The sequence below is a fragment of the Vollenhovia emeryi genome, unplaced genomic scaffold (genome assembly GCF_000949405.1).
Source record: "Vollenhovia emeryi isolate VEMERY1.0 unplaced genomic scaffold, V.emery_V1.0 DF939136.1, whole genome shotgun sequence".
Taxonomy (NCBI): domain Eukaryota; kingdom Metazoa; phylum Arthropoda; class Insecta; order Hymenoptera; family Formicidae; genus Vollenhovia; species Vollenhovia emeryi.
Window position 1 is genome coordinate 691,108 of NW_011967230.1, and position 6,000 is coordinate 697,107.

The 6,000-nt window shown below is 45.2% G+C and overlaps 1 long non-coding RNA gene across 1 annotated transcript; it reads left to right on the top strand.

Moving 5' to 3' along the window:
• Nucleotides 1-424: 424 nt before the first annotated feature.
• Nucleotides 425-3,865, top strand: LOC105567556. The gene is made up of 2 exons (XR_001009362.1): nt 425-3,038; nt 3,100-3,865. It is a non-coding gene; the product is annotated as an uncharacterized LOC105567556 (long non-coding RNA).
• Nucleotides 3,866-6,000: the final 2,135 nt, after the last annotated feature.

Consider the following 6,000-nt stretch of genomic DNA (forward strand, 5'->3'; position numbering starts at 1 on the left):
TAAATAAATCAGCGATAACGAGAGCTAATCGATCTCGAGACCGCACTGCGCAAGTCCGTCGAGGATGCACTCGATAAAATGTTACAGCAACGGACGTTGCTATTCATCGATCTATTCAATATATTTGCATTCAAGTTGTCGCAACTGAATTTTCAAGACGACACATTCTTTCCGCATAATATATACATACAACGAATCGATGACTCGCGATTTCACTTCCCGAGTCGAAATTTTGGCCCTATGTTGAACCTTTAATTCTATTATATAGTAGAACCTAAGACAGTAAAAGAGGTCGAACTGCAAGTACAAGATTTACTCCTACTTAAAAACTGATAGTGTCGGAAATTTCTACTTTTGCCAAATTAGCATTAAAGTAGGTCCTTTTAAGTGAGGGCTAAAGTAAATTTTTAGAATTAAAGATTCAAGAGAGGAGTAAAAAAATATAACGTCATCAAAGTAGGTTATTGCTGGTCTATGTAGGTGTACAGGTCAGCTAAATAGGTGTGAATTATCCTTAAAAGTGTCAAAATAGCACTAAAATTTTGACTCGGGTTCATACACGAAATTATTAATTACTTGAAAAGACACGCCATCCTCAGTTTACCTGGAAATACTTTACAAGCGTAGCATCAATAACCTTTCAATTAATTCGGCCTCACACTCGCATTTTTCATTTTCGTATTATTTTACTCCGCGGAGAGATATGTTGTTATGGAAAAAATTTACGTCGCGTCGTTTCATCGAAGGCTTAATAAGCGCTTAATAAGCGCGCGGTATTCGCGGATTAAAATCGCGCCTCGCGCTTTCGAACGGGAGGAGTCGTTCGCAACAATTGGCAGGTCACGCACACTCGTTTCGTCGACTCGAATGCCGAAGGCATTCGAATTGCCTTCCTGTCATTACGCGCGGTGCCTGACAAGGTCTGACAAATCGCATCGTCTGACACATCGCGCAAATGTGACCGAGCAGCCAGATGCCGGACGACACGAGTTTCCATGCAAAAATGAAGTGTGAATCTACAGTTTGTAAGGTCGACTTTAGACAGGCAATCGTATTTGTAGTTAGCATTAAGTTAATACTAGCTAAATTAAATAAATTTTTAGGAAATGCACTACACCCCGTATATAATTCACGAGTAAAATGGAATACGTCAACTGGAAACGCAAATTAAATGAAAATTATTACATACAAAAATGTTCCCTTTTTTTCGAGCCGAGAGCAAGTTTGTTGGTTAAACGTTTTCACACGACATGTTACAGCAGGAAGGCTTCATAAATTATAGACTTGCCCCATTTTCACATAGAAACTTCGTATTTCGTTCTCATCTTTCTCTTACACTCTCCTTCAACAAAATTTATTGTTTTCTTTTCAACGTCATACTAGCTTTATTACCGAATAAAAATAGTCAGGTGGCACCTGATATTATATTTGTCGTACGACAACTTTTGCAAGCGTGTCGATTAGCTGTAGAATAGAAATGTTCTCGAGTTTTTAGAAATTTTCTATCCTGCAGCCAGTCAACACGCTTGAAAAATTTGTCGCACGACAAATGTAATATCAGCCTTAATCGTGCGTGTGACGAAAGTTCTTCCTGCACTGTTCCAATAAAACTATTACGAAAAATAGACATCTTGTACAGATTACACTTATACGCGCATATAATATACAATATACGGATTGCCTACGATAGAATGAAAACGGGAGGGGCCATTTCGTACATAAATATATTCCGCAAATATACTTTTCGTAAATGTAATCCTTGCTTCCCGCGGGAATGGCCAAGATACTGCACTGCTGTGACAAAAATAACGAAAACGTCGTACATGGCGATGCAACGCATCCGCGCGTGTGTGCTTTGCGCTCGGATCGGTCACGGACATTTAATCGTCCTATCCGTACGTTATGTGGGAGTGAGAAGCAGAAGTGATGTAAGCCAAGATTCTCATAATCGCGTGAAAGAGGAAATCTCGATCGATTTGAATAGCTGTTTACGCGTGGCGCCGACTTCCGCTGACGCGACGAGGATGTTCACTTTGAAGGCTCAACGTTTTGCAAAATCCCCCGACAAAAACCCCGCGATTTCATATCCGCGGACGGATCGTGAGATCTTTCGATGCGCACGTTATTGTTCAATTCTTCCAATCACGCCAATTGCGAAACGTTAATGGATACGTGCGTAACGCGTATCGCCAGCAAATATTTGAAATACGAGGATCGACGAGGCAAACGATGGTTATCGATCAAGCTGTACCAGCTGGGTCTTATCAATTATCATGCCGCGCGAGCTTAGCCTCGTTCGTCAACGGTTTTAACAGCGAGTAACGAGTTGCGCTCCGCGAATTAATGCCGCGTAACTAACAATAGAAAACGCGCATCTCTCCCGCGGCGCCCGCGGCTGCGTTCTATGCAACGAATTACATAATGAGGAACGAATGGCACTCCGCCACGTGATACGCGACATATTTGCGATCACGATGGCGCTTTGTCAGGAGCCGCCCACCGAGCACGAATTATTTATAAAGAGGACCAAGGAAGGAGAGCTCGTTTTCGCCAAGTGGGGAAATTTTTGCCTGCAAACGCGAGAGCGGGTGCGCGTTTGTAAATGTGACGTTGCACAATTTCGCGATAAGGTGCCGTGGCGTGTGATAGTTATATTTGTGAGATGAAGCGCGTACATACTGTTTGACACCTTCTTACTGATAAAGGCTCGAATAAATTTTTCCACGGCGCTACGAGAGTTCGGTCCTCTCGCCCATCCGGGAGAGACGGCGTTTCCCAGTGCGGTCGCGAGCCACGCCACAATCAACGAGCAAATCAGCGAGCGTATGCGTTTAAAATGAAATGTCGTTGGCCACGAGTTACGGGTCGGATCGATAATTTATGGGTTCTAACTCATCTGCCTGTTCGGTAACGTAATTAACGTGCAAAGCGCGACGCGCGTCGCCTAAGTGGACGGGCTGCCTCGCGCGACGAATGAGAGTCTCTCGAGACTTGTTATCGGCGATTAAACCGATAAAAAAGCAAGCGGTAACAATCAGGTGAAATCGACCGATCATAATCGTCCAAGTGCGCAGACGTAATTCTAATCTGTTTCAATAGGACGCGGGAAAAGAGACGGAAGCGTTCGTAGCCAAGAGGATCCAGTCGGCGAAACAGTGAAAACGGAGGAATCTTACAATTTCCGGGTTCGAGACGAAAAAGCAAATGCTTCAACGTGTCGCGGCTGTTACGACGTTGCTTTTAAAAGAGCTGAGAAATCGGAAGTTGGCGCTTTGCAAAGGCACGAGTAGCGTCGCCGCGCGAAACGGGTAGCGTTATCAGATATCCGCGGCTATATCTTTATGTTGTTCAAACATTACTCGTAACACACAACGTAGTAATATTGTGATTGTTCGGCGCTCCCCACGCGAGACTGCGTCAATTTTAGCCGCGCCGACAGGCTATAGTAGTGCCAAGGTCGTGCCGTTGGCTTTTCTCTCGGCTCGCCATCGCCACGCTATTTCGAGGGTTTTCTTAAATTCGTCGCACGATACACCGACTATCGCCACCGCGAAACACCGAAATATCGGCTCCCGAGATTTCAGCCGACGCGAAATCACTCCGCGCGGGTCCACCCGGCGAAGATTGATGTCACTTCCCAATTCGTTTTGCACGTTGTCCCCGCGCGCATTCGGAAAGAGCGGCGGCAATATTTTCGCCAATAAAGAGCGACGCGTAATTATTATTAATTACGGGAGTTTAATGTTATTTGCGATTTAACATTAATATTGAATATCGCGCACGTTAATAAAGCTGAATATTATGTTAATTGAATTAGAGCAGCGTGATAAATCACCGTGGGAAAATACACAGAATGTTGAACACACGCCTCTCTATACGATTTCTCGAACGTTAATTGGCTAAAAATAAATCCTTCCGATCTTCCTTCCTCGGAATTGCCACTCGAAGGTCAATTATTGCGATCTTTCGCGGCGAGGAACGAATGGCGATTCTCTTGGAAATTTTTCTTCGGGGGGAGAATTAATTTCAGCTCGGGAAATGTATCATTGAAATTACGGCCGAGAGTTTTATGACACTTTGTGTTACGCCGGAGAGAGTTAAATATAATTTATCAAGAACGGCAAAAATACTCCTCCGTTGCACAACGCAACTTGCGATAAAGTTTCGTTGACGCAGAAGCGCTCCGTACATCCCGTCCATGTGTGCCGACGGTGTACACCAACACGCAGGCACGAAATCTCGTATCCGTCACCATGCCAGCGGCAGCGTTACATCGTGCTCGCACGTCGGTGTCCGTAACATCAACGTCTAGGGTCACCGGGGCCTTTTAATCAGTCCGTAGACCAATTTGTTTTAATGTGCCTTCTCCCTGTCATTTTCCACTTAAATATCACGTTACACAAATTAAGAAACGCGGCGTCCCGACCGTGCGCGGCGAATTAGCCAGGCGCAAATCGCGTCTCTAGACAACTCGTGTGATTTTTCGCGATACGTGCATAATTTCGCTGCGGCTATCAATAACTCAAACGACTGCGGTTGATCAATCGCGAACATTTGCGCCTGTGCGAGCCGCAACTTGGCCCTCCGGGATTTCGTACCGTGTTGTAGGTTGCGGATTTCACGCGATCGATAGAATCCGCTTCCGAGCGGACTGCACTTACATCCTTACATCGGGAAGTAACCCGATTTCCGGCGGTGTGCTCGACCCACATGTTCCCTCGCTCGGCAACTCTATCCGCATTGATCATGTCGTGCACCGTCATCATTATCGATCCCCGTCTTTGTGTCCGGTAAAAAAAAAAATAATCGCGATCATCCTACGCAACGAGGAAGCAACGTGTAATATCGCGTGAACGCAGATCCGGGCCCCGGTCATTTCCGAGACAATGACGCGAACACGAATACGTTTTTCCGGCTTCACCCGCTCTTGTTTCCAGGCGTTATCGCGAGCAGCAGCCGCGTTTCCTCGATTACGCGCGACAAGATTCAGGGCGAGGCGCCTGAACGTGCACCGAACGAACCGAGAGAAAAAGAGGAGCTGCCCCGAGTCGAAATTTTGCCCCGAAATGTTGAACCTTTAACTCTATTATATAGTAGGACCTAGGACAGTAAAAGTGGTCGAACAGCAAGTACAAAATTTACTCCTACTTAAAAACTGATGGTGTCGAAAATTTCTACTTTTGCCAATTTAGCATTAAAGTAGGTCCTTTTAAGTAGGGGCTAAAGTAAATTTTAGAATTAAAGATTCAAGAGAGGAATAAAAAAATATAATGCCATCAAAGTAGGTCATTGCTGATCTATGCAGGTGTAAATTATCCTTAAAAGTGTCAAAATAGTACCAAAATTTCGACTCGGAGCCGAAGAAAAGTCAGCGGACATTTCATTCAACACTTGCAAAGAAACGTAATTCCATGCTGGTTAATTAGCCACGACTCTGTACGCGTGTATACAAGTAGCGATACCGCGAATTTAAGAGAGTTCTGTTACGGCCTTGACGCAAATTGAAAGCTTCGGATTGCGAGAACGAAATGGGAAATAAACGTTGAAGCGTTTCGAGATATAATTTTGACAGCAGGATATTATAAATATTACTTGACGCCCGGGATGCGCGTGTGTTTCAGCGCGCGTAGGACGTGATACGTGCACATCCTGCGCACGAGTCGCAATACTGTCATACGGAAGAGCCGCGTTATATGACGCTCCCCTTCGTGATCGCGAAACGCGAGGCGGATTCGGGTCGACGATCGCACGCTGATCGAAGCGACGAGCGACGAGGTGAATCGGATAGGATTGCGGACGGGAAACGCACGTGTGTGTCGCCGTGGTTTGCGCGGGCCCACACGTGGCGCGCGATAGCAAGGATTTGTGTTCGCGGCGAAAAAAAGTAGAGAAGAAGAAGGGGGAGAGAGAGATGAAGCACGGGTGTGCGCCATTGTAAATTATACAATCTTTACAATAGGATTTATTTAAATTAATATTTACAAAAAATGAGATTTTTGA